This window comes from Dermacentor variabilis, chromosome 6, assembly GCF_050947875.1.
Source record: "Dermacentor variabilis isolate Ectoservices chromosome 6, ASM5094787v1, whole genome shotgun sequence".
NCBI lineage: Eukaryota > Metazoa > Arthropoda > Arachnida > Ixodida > Ixodidae > Dermacentor > Dermacentor variabilis.
In genome coordinates this window covers 181,373,787-181,388,250 of record NC_134573.1, presented here as the reverse complement: position 1 = coordinate 181,388,250, position 14,464 = coordinate 181,373,787, and the positions used below count along the sequence as shown (strand labels likewise).

Genomic DNA, 14,464 nt, shown 5'->3' with positions numbered 1-14,464 from the left:
GGAATTTTTCAAAATACCCTGTTGCAGATTACAATTGTGGTCCTTGAACTGCCTCATTCAGGGAGGCGGACATTACTCGCACGAGAAATCAAAACACATATTAAATATAATTAACCGAATTCAACTAAAAAGATTTTAAACTAATTACTTTACTTAATAGCCGGTGGGCTCGCAAGACGTATCCACTGATAATGAATTTGCACAATGACGCCAGTTTGGAGTTATACGCCATGAAACTTGCCGTAAAAATGCCGTAAAAATGCACTGCTGTACAACTCACTTTTAAGAAAACGCTCTTTTATACATTTAAGCACAAAAGTAACTAGAACGCCCATCTATTTCGTTCCACACTTTGGCAATACATATCCGGAAACTCGTGTCATCCTAGAAGTTCACTTCAAGTGGATACGTCTTGCAAGCTCACCGGCTACAATTTGTAAGTGGCAATATGTGCCGTAAAGTGATTAAGTTGGAAGTCACTCAGTGAATTTTTGTCGATAGGTTAAACACGTGTTTCGATTTTTGAGCTAGTAATGTTCGCCTCTTCGAATAATCCAGCTCAAGGACAAAAATTATGTTATCTGGAACAGGCGATTTCAAAAAATTCCATAACTCTTCAATATGATCACCCTGTATATGGCATCGCCCCTCGCTTCCTAGTATGTGCTGCTTCCAGTATACAAATAGTCGACATTTCCCAAAATTGGCCTAATTTAGTATTACAAGGCGCAGTCGACTATAGACTACCTTGACTCAATATAATCTGCTGGTGAGTGAAGAGCATAACGACTTTGCTACACTTAAAGTTGCACAGTCACAGTCAATATTTCAGATCAGTGTACTGCTGAGCACGAGGTCGCGAGATCGAATCCCGGCCACGGCGGCCGCATTTCGATGGGGGCGAAATGCGAAAACACCCGTGTACTTAGATTTAGGTGCACGTTAAAGAACCCCAGGTGGTCGAAATTTCCGGAGTCCCCCACTACGGCGTGCCTCATAATCAGAAAGTGGTTTTGGTACGTAAAACCCCATAATCACATATTATAGATCAGTGTAGCGAATAAAATACTGGCAAACACAAGATTCCATGGGAAATCTGAAGGAGGCAGGAATTTCGCGGAAGAGGCAGCAAGTGTTCAATCGTGCCGATTACGTTGTAAAACACATCTTTTCGCGACCAGCACACAAATGCACTATATATATATATATATATATATATATAACTTTCTCTCTTCTGTTAGGATGAACCCAACGCTCAATAGCGGTGCTTGAAATAGTCTACGCTGGGGGACTAACGCCGCCTGAAGCCAAGATAAGTCGATAATTGAGCCGATCCATAAGTTGGCTCATTCATCATGCGTCATTCATCAGGCTTTTTCTTTTTCATGTAGCATTCAATCTTGTGCGTAGCGCAGCTCGAATTTAAATGCGCCAATAATCTGAGAACGATCTGGGGGAGCTAGGAGACATGAGCGCGTTGTAAATCAAGAAAGAAGGCGCTGGCGAAATAAGAGCGTCAACGCTTGGACATGTACAGTTTTGTATACCGTTTTTCAGAGGACTTTATTCTGATGCTGAAATTGATTAGTAAACACGGGAATCATGTGTACTGCAGATATCTGTATGTTTTTTATCAATATGACCATCGCTGAGAACATATTTCGGAGTATTCCTCCTTTTATTTTTTTATTTCTAGGCTTTTTATTTTTCATGTTTGCCACTCTATGTTCTTTTACAATCGGCAAACCTATAAAGATCAACGCCAGTTCACGTTATCAACCAACATTGCATGAGTTTCTATTATTTATGTACGACATTGAATCTGAAGAATAGGTTGGCAGTAGCAGTTTCCTAGGTTAAGTAGGTTTCATAAAAGCCAACAGACGCTGATGCCCAATAAAATGCGTCAGAAACAACTTAACTTAGGTCTGATTACCTTTGAAAAAGGTGTACCTGGCAAACAGTTACAATGTTCTACAGTATACAGTGTCATGAAACGGTGCCGCTCTTTCAATGGAACACGCTGATACATAGCCCACCCTTTGACGCTGAGCGACGTATTCCACAAGCTGCACTAATAGAGTGCTCTCGGGGGAAAATATCCTGGGACCATGGCCTATGCATTCTTGCATGCGAAGCCCACAAAAGCCCTTCTGCACTTCTTGAAGGCTACTGGACTAGACGAGCGCTTCTGACAGTGGACATTCCTCTGCGACTGACTCTGTGAATGATTGGTTCTTTATTATTTTTCTTCGCTCTCCTTCTTGTCTATTCCCATTTATCCCCTACCCAAGTGTAGGGTAGCCATCCGGGCACGTCTTTGGTTAACCTCCCTACCTTTTCGTTTTCCTCTCTCTCTATCTCTCTCTATCTCATACATAGGCGAACTGTGCTAGAAACGCTGCATTTGGAATTTCGCCCGAGGGGAGAAGAGAAAGAAGTGCCCAGGGCTTACCGGTGCTCTGGGCCTCTCTCTGTTTTTCGGAGGATTAATAACTCTCGGAATTTGCCAGTGTTCAAATTATTACAACCTCAACACTTAACTAATATTCATTTAGTCTGAGTACCTGGGCATACAGGCCTAGTTCCAAGTGAAACGGCAGACCCATTGGCCGAGGCGTCGATAGTTTGCCCACCCATTCAATTTCTTCCTACGTCAGTCTTGATCATACCTGCAAGATCTTGAAGGCAAATCATGTTGCGAGAATTCTCTGTATCATCTATAACAAATTCCAAGGATCTTAAACACTTATTGTGCCCATGGAAATATAATGGATGTCAATTGAGAAAAATTAAATTGATACTTAAATTTTTGTTTATACAGGAGCGGTCTGGCACCCTCGCGGATTTGTCATACGTGTAGAGAAGATGAAACTATGGAAGATTTTTTAAATTGCTTGTTGACGATTTATTAACTTAAGAAACCGAACCCTAGAAACACGACTCCGCCTTCCTGGATTAGATATAACTGTCCAAAATTTACTATCTTTGTGCGCCTTTAGACTTGGACTCAGCAACGCGAAGGTTAGCGCTGCTATCCAAGATTTTCTTTTAAAATCAATGAGATTTCTTTTCTTTTGCCCAAGTTGAATGTGAAATGTTTTATTTGTATGGTTATGGTAGAATTTTCATATTTACAAAATCATGCAGGCTCTCAGATATCTATCTTTCAATCCTAACTTAGCCAGTATAAAATTTTGCACACTTATTGACTTTTTACTTCGACCTGCCCAATTAAGGGGCAATACCACAGCGTGTGTACGTGCCTGTATATCCCAAGAATCTAAATCTGCATTTACATCTCTCGCTGTTATGCAGTTTTTTAGTTTTAGTGATCGCACTTTCATCAAGAATGAGCAAGAAGACGCCCGCATGACCACCTGAATAAGGTCAGCCATCTACTTCATCGCTCATGTTTGGATGGCATGCCTTTGGCAGCTCGGACCTGATTCATTCCTGGGAGAGCTCAACTCCAGGAGCCATAGACTCTGGCAGCGAGTACACCGCAGCCATGGGTCTTTGTATGAAGGAGATGCTGCATATGTCCAGCGAACAGACTTCATCTGATCAGAGTGAGCTGCAATCTTTCACCGTCTTCTACGTGCCGCTTATGGCGTCACACAACCTGAACTGCCTAAGTAGGTACTTTTTAGCAGAATAAATTGAAGCGTGGTCCCTGGATAAATCAACAAAATCCGGATCAACTCTCGAAAAAAAAACAACCTGGCGGTAGATGCAAGAAATTCAACTATTCAATTGACTATTTCGATATTAAGCGCAATTCCAGTCCGTTACTTTATTAATTACTGGAAGGAGTCAACAACTGGTGCAATTTCTGATGTTAACCTTGAAATAAAGTATGTAGATCTCAGCAATCTGATGAGTTCATTGGTGTGCGTTCTTGGGATTCACCACTTGGGGAATTCCCGGCGCATCGAACTAGTAATATCTTCGTCGACTTTGCCAGCATCTGTCAAAGCGTTGCAAGTGATACCCTGCGTCTGACCCTTCGTCGCGAGGCATCTGCAGTCTCAAGAATAGCCACGTAAGCGCTATGTGCAGAAATCAAATTGCCTGCCAGCGTTACGGTGGGCAGCAAAGTACCGCCTACTGTCGTGGGCTTTCATTGAAATCTCACAACTGTCCTTATTTCACGAACCAAAGTCGAATGATTACCCGAAGGTGCAACATGAAGTAAGTATTCCCCAAAAAATGGCATCAGACAAATATTCCCATACAGAGGCTGCTCAATCTGTTCTCCCAGACAGACAGCGCTCATGTAAAAAGCGCCAGCCAGTGACTTCAGAAGACCTGCATTGCGGTACACAAGGGCCATAACAACCGCTGCCTGCGCCGGCATCGAGGATGGTAACCACGCCAACTACAAATTCAGGGCCGCTGAGAGCACTGGGCGAACATTCGTCGCCCCTGGGTGACACAGACATGGAGTGGTCTTAGCTGCCTTATGGACCCACGGGCACCACAATATGTCATAGTGTTCCTCTACGTCAAGGAGTGGATGCTATGGGGCAAGTAAAGCCGACGAACCTACAGGCAAGCAAGAATACGAAAAGAATGATAAGGAAAGTTTATAAAAAAATGACTCGCCATCCCGGCCCTGCGAAAGTGGATGCTCAGCGAAGCTGTGGAAAACCACAACTACAACTGCTGAGGGGGGGGGGGGTATTCCTTTTATGAATACGAAATGATTATATGACCTATGAAATGAAAAATTCTGCGTTAACATATGATGGTACCAAAACCTATGTGACCAAGTGGTGACGTCACGTTTGACATGATAAAGCGTGATCACGTAATCGCCTCAAACGGCGCGGGATGACGCCATCACACCAAAGGTCGTTTGATTGCATCTTCACGTCAAACGTTACGTTAGGGGATAACGGCATCATCCCGTCGCGGTATCGCCTGATAACGTAATATCGTGAAACGTCACGTCACGCCCGGACGTCTTTGTCAAGTGATGATATCATTCGATGACGTCATGTGATGCCTCTTGGAAAAGCAGCACGCTGTGCGTTTCCCGCATCTTGGACGGTCTCCAGGATCGGGATCCAGGTGTGAGCAAAGGCGCCGCACGTGGACACGAAATATCCCTACCAACTAGAGGCTAAGAGCTTCGCTGTAAAATGCTGAAGCACCTGCTAGTGTCAACGCGCGTGATACCCTGTGGTCTCCTGACTCCGGCCGCTAAAAGCGCCGTACATGTCCTCGCCCTACTGGAGCCGCTTATCGCCGCTCTTTACATAACTTAAAGACCTTTCTCAGGACCTGTGCTGCTCACGCAGGAGAATCCGACACACAAGTTTCTTCATTGCGCATTTTTGCGAAGAGTCAATCAGGTTTGTGACTTCATCCATACTGTGGAAGTCGGATGACACTTCTGAATCACTTTTTGGGACTTTGTTGAGAACTATGAGAATGCTAAACTTGCCGTCATCGTTGTGCATCTTCCTCTATGTCAACATTACCGATCTTTCAGCATTTACGTCTCCGTTCCTCCTCCCCCTGTGCAGAATAGTAGGCTATAACACGCTAGCTGAGGCCGACCTCTGTGCCTTCCTTCAAATACATTCACTCTCTCTCTCTCTCGCCTGCTATTATTACGACCTCTCAAATCATCTACGCCTTTTATAGAGAAAGCATTAAATGCCCCATCAAGCGGAAAATTTGGCGAGCGTCAGGTGTTAGCATCCGATGGTACCAAAACCCACGTGACCAAGGAATGTCATCACGTCCCGGCGCTGGACCTGTTTCGGCTCGCACTGCGAAATTCCACGGTGAACAGCCACGGCGTCAGACGGACCTCTGATTTTTGGTCTCGGCCACGGCGTCGGACAGACGCCGGCCGCGGCGAACATCAAAAATCAGGTGTCTGTTATAAAAAACAATAGAGAGAGAGAAAGAGAGAGAGAGAGAGAGAGAGAGAGAGAGAGAAGAAATTGACTTTGCCAAATTCGAAAGTTTAGTTGGTTCACGTTCATAACCGACCTGGCGCCCTCGCAAAAATGACTTTGCCCACCCTCCGAATTTGGGTGGTCCACCGTCAAAATTGAGTTTACGCAAAATTGACTGCCCAATTCGAGCACATGACCAAGTGACAAATATCGCTCGGAAGAGTCATACTCCTTTAGCACTCAATGCACGGAATGAGACTTAAGTGCCTCTGTAACCTTTTTTTTTTTCACTGTTGCTACCTTTGATAATGCGGTGAACGCTGTTGTGTGCGTGCGTGCATCACTTGCTATCGCTTTCCTTGTCCCTTTCCTTTTCTTACCGCTCCACTCTCCAGGCTTGTCTCCTCCCCTCTCATTTGTAGGGCTGAAAACTAGGCGCAACCCTGAATACCTGTAGTGCCGCCCTCCCTTGTGCGTCCTAGGCATTGTTGCTGCCGTCCGAATTGGCGCATCTCATCGTCGTCGATGAGACGTGCCAAGAAACACACACACACACACACACACACACACACACACACACACACACACACACACACACACACACACACACACACACACACACACACACACACACACACACACACACACACACACACACACACACACTAAGACGTAGTTAAAAAGAAAAAAAATCGTCTGCTACCCTCGTTCTCACACAGACTAAACCACCGAACAAGAGACTGTGCAGACACAAGCAGCATATTTTCTTACGGTAATAAAGTTGTATGAAATTCTACGGCCTAGGGTTTCGTCCTCTCGAGGCTCCAAAGACTTTATTTTACTCGTTTTCCGCGATCGCCATGACCGTTCAAGGGCTGCATAATTCGAAATAGTCGAATCCGCTGTTTTGCTAATAATCAGGCTTTATAGTGAGTTTCACAATTCCTGAGAATTTAATAAACCGGTAATGGTTATGGAGATTAGCGCTCACATCTGCGTTGAAGATACGTGCGTCCAGGCAGTGATGACGACATCGCCTACTCCACGTCCCGCAGCGTCTTAGAGGCGATCACGACGTTGCGTGACTCTCCCCGCGGCGCCTACTCGGTCCTGGAAGGCGCGCTTGGCCTAACATGGTGGCGTGCGCGTGTTCAAGAGCTCACGGAGAAAGACATGAAGCCTAATGTGCTCTGAGTAGAGAGGACCGCCGCATAGAAGAAGCTGGGAGCCAGGGCTTCCTAAGCGAACGGCGCGCCATAGGCACGTCCGGAGCACGAAGCACAGCTGAGGCGGTGCAAGCCCTCGTGCACTGGCGTGCGTTTTTATGCGAAGCATATTACTAGAGCTCAACCCAGCTCCTCAGGCGCGGCGGTGTCGCCTTCAATACCACGTGACACCATGACGTCACGACAGAGGAGAAACGGGGCTCCAACTCGCGCCGTCGCTCGCGGCGTCGCCTTCAAGGCTGACCACGTGACACCGTGACGTCACGACAGAGGAGAAACGGGGCTCCAACTCGCGCCGTCGCTCGCGCCGTCGCGGCGGTATATAAGCAGCTGCGCTTGCCTCTGCTACACTCCGAGGTGAGATGCCTCCTGGACATAGAGCTGCTCGTTGGAATGAGAAGCGAAGGTTGCGGCGTGCTACAGAGACTGTTTCTAGGTGGCTTTGCTACGGCGCAGCGACTACGCGCCCCGCATCGGACGCGGTGAGCGTCGAGCAACGCAGCGTTCGGCGCGACAACGAAATGTGCGCCTGAGCAAGCGCCGCACGCCTGAGCCGACGCTGACGACACCGGCTTTTCTGCGACACGAGCTCCTTAAGGCTGTCGCGTTAAAATAAAGGCTAGTATGCTTCGCATCCTGGGCTTAACCTTAGCTAAGCCACAGCCATTTTTTTTTTTTAGGCAGCGATTATGTGCCCCTAATGTAAAGCCCGCTTCATACGCTTGATCTCGGATTCTGAGAGCGCGTGGTGCAGCGGAAACAGATAATCTGATTAGACGGAGCGTATCCCGCGCAGCGAAACTCTCCTAATCCCCTGCTTTACGGAACAGCTTAATAGATTGCTCGCAGCGCTCGCACTCAACTGATTATGTAAGGCACGTAGCAATATCCCCTCCAGCTGCAATTACCTTATCATCGAGGAGATGCCACGCAATTTAGAGAATTTTCACTTCTGTCGCATGTCGGAAACCCAAGGAAAAAGTCTTTTCAACCACGTTGATAGTCAAGAGAAATTGAGGATATGCATTCATGAGAACCGAAAAATGTCTTCCTTAAAGCAGAATTAAGATGGCGTGGTCAACACAAGTTTCATTTTTAGCTCATTTTGTTCCCTTCCTTTATTTTACAGAAGCGTTTTCTTTGGCTTGAAAGCCTGAGTGAACCTATTTCAGAAGCGCGTTTTATACAGGAAGCAGTACGGACATTGCGTCACCTTTCGTAGGCAACTCAGCTGCACTATTTATTATATGTAGAATGAGAGCCAGCACATCGGTCTTATACTAATGCTAACTCGCCCTGCTTCCTGGCTCTGATCTGACGAAATAGAACACTATTTCGTACAGTGTGTATTTGCTAGCGTTACTATGTTCTGCGCACAGTTACCGAGAAGACAGCGCACTTTTGTAAAACGCTTGCTGCTGCTTTCATGAACTTGACAAAGTTGTCATGTGTTTGCGAATTATTATACGGAAACCTACTATCTTTCTTTCTTGTTACAGAGTATCTTTTAATACGTGTTCAAAATTTCTTAAAAATAGAGAAGAGATGATTTATTGATCTGGTCCGGATTTTTCTGGCATAATAATTTGCTTAATTTCTACCTCGAGTTATACGGTAATGTATATGTGTGTGATAGAGATACCGACGAAATCACTTAATTATAACATTTCGCATTTGCCTTATATACTTTAGTTATTTCGAACGCGTTTCGTGAAGCACAAAGAATATATTTCTTCAGCCAATAATAAATCAATTTCAATCTTCAATCTCACTCTGCGGTTTCTCCCCGCACGTCGATTCTGTGCGCTGCTTTTACACCAGGAAGATTACGCGCGTCACGGGCAACATCGTTTTGGAATACGCTTACCTGACTCAAAGTATTCTGCGATGAAAACTAAGAAAAATAAAACATGAATCTTTAGCATTTTGCCTTCTGCCGTTCTTCTTATCCGCGACAACTGAAAGGTAACATAGGTAACAAGGGGCGGGGAGGCTAGCTAGTAAACCGGACTGGCTAACATTTGTGAGTAGCATTAAAATTGAAAGATGAGAGGGGATACAGATAAAACAAAAAACGGACCTAGAGGAAGGCGCGAAGTATGCACCTATTCGAATGCGCTATATCGCAAACTATTAAATTGTTGCGTTGTCCATAAATGCAGCCCCACCAGTCTTTCTTGCAGCTGTTAGCCTAGGAGGCCGGCCAGGAATCTGGAGAACTGAAATGATTGACACAGCCGAACTCCTTGTACATACATACGGGGCACACATTAGGCGTGGTCTGTCGCTTTCATTAATGTCGTACAGTCTCTTTCTCCTTCAGCATTTTTACCGGCGCACACACTGTAGCATCGGGCATTCCAACAGCCCTATTGCAAGAGCAAACGCCTCGTAATGGTAGCTACCTTTAAAGCCAAAGCGTGTGATTAACTCAAGAGCAACAGACACGCAATAGAAGGTTGCCTAATTGTGCATAAAGCTTTCATGCCTACTGGACGGGTAGCATCGAAGAGATCGCTGGTTGTCTACCCAACATTGTCATTGTCTGCCTACGCTAAGGTCTTCCTACATGCCTCACATATTGAGCGAGAACTACAACACAACAGAAAAAAAAATAATTATACAAGAGCCGCGCTGTTGCAGCAAGCTCCACTTGGCGCAAGTTTGCTGAAAAACCCGCGCTTGAGCGTTCTCAGCCTCCGTGTCCTGTAAGTTTAGGGCATCAACTTTTCGTTTCGAGTGGAATACGACGAAGGACCACTACCCAACGGGAATTAGGTACCTGTCCTGATTTATTAGCCTAATAATGGTGGATCAGTTTCGTATTTGTTCTAACTATGTTCCTCGTTTCTTCGCGCGCTTAAGTCGAAGGGAGCGTGCAGGATATAGAACGCTCACCACGAGAAGAGATAGCGTTGTACGTATTTTCATTATGAAACGGAGAGGTAAGTGCCAGGGGACGTGGACGGGGGCAAGCTCGTTGTCCACGCACGCACGCACGCACGCACGGGGGGGGGGGGGCGCATTCCCGTGAGTTAATCAGCTCTGCTCGGCTGCTCCTGGGGTGCAAGGCCAGGCCGGAGCGCGTCCAGAGGCCCCTGGTCCGCGCTGAATCGGCATCCCAAGCCTTCAATTAGCGCCTCGTTGCCCCAGAACCTCGCCCCGCGGGCCCGGCGTTCTGCGGCCAAATCCCCTCCGCGCGACGATGCAACAAAGCAGAGCGGAAGGCCGCATTCTCTCGCCTTCCTGCTTCTTCCTTGCGTCGCGCATCGCTTCGGAGCAGCGCACCGCCCAGGCGGCGAAAGAGGGCGATCGAATGGAGGCAAGCAAGCAGAGCTGCGAAAAGCTGGCCGCAGCTTTCCGCCTCGACGTGCGGCCGCGCTACTTTCCACAGCGAGGATGTGTCACCCAACGTGCGTCCACAGGAGACCTCTGCGTTGCTACGGTTGGAGGTTGTGTATTTCAGCGCGTCTTGGCTGTCAACCCAAGAAGCATCGTCAAGCACTGCCGAAAAGACGCAGGCACAAAGGGACGCTTTCGTACATTCTCTCCCACTCCATGCCTCAGTTCCTCCCGTTTTCGCTTGTGGGATCAAGCCGAGTCCGCCAAAACCATCTTCTGTGACCCGTAAAACGCTTTGCAGATTTCTTCGCTCCCGGAGGTACAATAAGCTCGCAAACAAAATGAAACACTGTCACCGCACGCACACTCAGCCATGTGCGTGCGTACGTGCGTGCGTGTGTGCGTGCGTATGTATGCAATGCCGCGCTGGAGTGGTGTGTGCGCGCGCACATGGATAACTGTACTTCATATACAATTTTTTCTTCGCTTGAGCATCGCTAATGCGCTTATGCCGAGTGTGTGGTCCATGGGCGTGTTTGCCCGCCTACGATATTGTACACGTGCCGTGCTTGGATGTAAGTGCAAAACAGGAGCCGCCTCCTGGCTGTTTGGAAATGACTGAGAAAGATGCATTTGTGGCGGTTACTACCGCTTCTGAGAGCTTTGTCCTTTGTATGTGTACGGTTTGCATGCGTATCCTTGTTGGAACATGGCATATACTTTCTTGTCGAACTTTCTTTTTCCCACGCAGTCGCAAGGCGCCTGATTGTCAAAGACTACAATTCCTTTGCGTATGGGATGCTGGGCTTTGTGTATATGACCTATTTCGCGTCAAGTATTGTGTGTGTCTATTCGGTCCTTCTAATTGCAGCCATAGATGACAGATATATTGTACGTCGAAGTGTTGATGATTTGGGCCCTAAAAAGGATTGTGAGCGCTTATACTTGTTCACCTGAATAGCAGTGCAGCGCCGGCCTGCTAAGGACATGGCGGAAAGTCCACAGAAGATTGCTGCAAAACAGCCTGTCGAGTATCTAAGCTATAGTTTCACTTACTTTTGTATAGAGCCTTTCTACAGCAGTAATAAATGCGCTGAGATAAAATATGTCAACTATCAGAGCTAATAATTTCAGCGAGGTGACCTGATACGCATATCTCAGAGCACGCATATTCGAGTAGCGTCACTGAAATGCAGTCACTGGTTGGGCGGAGGGATGGCGCTGCCCTCCATTGGCAAGACTCGGGGAGGTGCATTACTTGCTAAAAAATGTGAACTTACAAGGATGAAGTCGTACCACCCATTCTTAATTCATTTCAGTGCTTAAGAAACGCACAGCGACGCCCCGCAGTGACACGGCTTTTTATATAAAGCATGAAAAGCTTTTAGGTCCCGTTGTAGGCGACCTTCAAATGACCTTGAGCCAAAAGACCGAGAACTAAAACGCGAACATCCGGGCAAGTTGACAAGAAAATTTATTCACCCGTCGGCACGCTCACAACTGTGGTATGAACGAAAAGTACAATATTAATACATCATACTTGATGTAAACAAAACAGATTAACAAATGAAATAATAAATGGCGCCTTCTTGACACTGGCTTTGCCACACACAACAACAACAACAACAACAGAACTCATTACCGCATCCACGCAAAAGCATCATTGTCAGCCTCGAATTTATGAAAGGTACCTGGGGCACATACAGATACAGTATGAAGTTGCGAGAACGAAACGATATCATCCGGGGAACCAGTCAAAGTTAAAAAAAAAAAAGCGTTTTCTGGTACCTAACCCTTTTTACAGGACCGCATTACATACGCCAGTTATTGCCCAAGCAAGTTCCAGAAAATTGTGCTCCCGTGCTCTCTCTAATGTTTGTTCACAATGCCACTCAATCTGTAACCTCTCGTACGCTGAAGTTTTATTTGTCATTTCCAATAGGGGATGTTCAAAAGGCAGATACAGGACACTGTGCACTTCATTGTCATCCTTTGGCGCTGAGGGTTGCCTGTGTTGAACGGCAGGGGTCCGTGAGTTCAGCGACGCGGGTATCGCGTCATCTCGAGAGATGGCGCCACGTTGCGTGAGGCCTCCTTCAGGCGAGCAGGGCAGTGCGCTCTCTCTCCCTGGCGTCTTTCGCTGCTTGTCGCGCCGCCTTCAGCAGGTTTTCTTCCTTTAGCTTGGCAACGTCTATATGGACCAGCGTACAATATGACACGGTGCGGTGCGGTGTAGTGCGGTATGGTGTGGTGGGGTGCGCTGATGCGAACATGCTCTATAACCATTTTAAGATTGTGGCTTGTATAATCTGCAACCCACCTGCTTTCCGGTTGCCATTTCGTGCTTACAGCTACTCTCGATTACGGCAGATCCAGCATTTTTTTGTCCTACTTTCTCGCTCTTATCTTTTCCAATGTGTTGTATGCGGCTCGGCGCAAGATATTTATCACTGACGATACTGGCTTGTTTGGAAATGTCCGGCATAACTTTATTGAACATTTTATTTACGTGGCTTCAGCGCAGACTGTAACCATTCAAACACGTCTAAAAAAACACAGGGCACTAACTGATATTGAAACAGTCAAGTTAAAGTTTGATACTGGGTGTCGGTACAACTTCACCACTGACGAGCCTCAAATTGGAAGGGAAAAAAAAAATATGTGTCTGCTGCAAGAACTGTTTACGCGGAAATAACTAAGTTAGCTTATCAATACGTAATTTCACTTACAATTTTTAAAAAACAAAGATAAATAAGCAAATCAACAAACAAAAATGAAACGAATCGCTTACTGAACAAATATTTGCGTCCTCTACTACTAATGACAGTGCACTTGCGACTGGTTAACATGGCAACGAAGGATGACATCTGAGCTCGGGCTATAAAATTCACCATTAAACTTCACGGCCAAATAAGGAATTCTGTGCTGCCTTTCTGAAATTGTATAGATTACGCGCAAGAACGTTGGACAAAACGGGAAATCCGTTAGGAACCGTTTCAAGTTCAATTGCGCAAATTCGAAATATGTCTATTCTTGGAGAGGGCATTGCGCTGTGAGAATGAAAAAAAGAAAAGGAAGTGAGCAAGGATAAGCAAAGGCGCAGGCAATCGCCTCCGCACGTCTGTTTCATGTTTTAGGGCTTTAACGTCAACGTGAATGGTATGATTAACGAATACTTTTCAAATCCCCAGGAGATGAGTTTGTTACACTTTAGCGTGGTCTACCTATGTGCAACCATAACGACTTTCAAAACAGGCACTTCTTATCACTCTGCCCATGTTCCCATCAAAGTGAAACACGCAGTAATATTTGTTGTCCTAATATCGAGTTGCGGAGCGCGGAAAGATCTCGCACGTGAGCTTGGTTCTAAACTGTTATGCATGGTAAAAACATTGTGCACATATATCGGCTTTTTTTCGGATGCACAAGAAAGGAGTCACTGTTCCATTGAAGGCGCGTTTCACGCTCGCGTTGTGGCTAAGTTATCCCGCTTTTTCTTTTCTTTTGTCGTGTCACTTCGTAAGCTGAGACGAATTCTTGCGGAAGCTTAACATGTCGGTAAAACTTGCGACGCCTGTTCTGCACGACGAGACTATGAGAGGCCCTTCAACATTTGTAAGGAGTTCACGTCCGCGCTCTACGTCAATAATGGGATGATGTAACGATTCCATTTAGATGCTATTCTCTTTCACGGTTTTTCAGTGGTCCGAGCGACACTCCTCCGTTCTTACAAACGGCATCCACCGGCCGTGAACGATGATGCTACGAACAGAATGGAAAGAAGCTGAATTAATTTTTACACTTGATCGCGCCAGGTTAACCTTGCCTACAAGCACTTCCGACTTCAGAGTTCTTATTCGTATCGAACTGTTTTCACGATAAATAGGACATGTTCATTGGAGGAAAGGAACGTGACGCCGCAGCGGCAGCGCACTTGCTGGAAAATATCTTGGATACACCACTACACTTCTACGTGCGAAG

At 46.3% G+C, this 14,464-nt stretch overlaps 1 protein-coding gene across 2 annotated transcripts in view; it reads right to left on the bottom strand.

The window, feature by feature from the left end:
- The window catches only part of LOC142585912 (leucine-rich repeat neuronal protein 1-like), a 158,157-nt gene that overhangs the window by 136,737 nt on the left and 6,956 nt on the right, over positions 1 to 14,464 (bottom strand). The window lies entirely within an intron of this gene.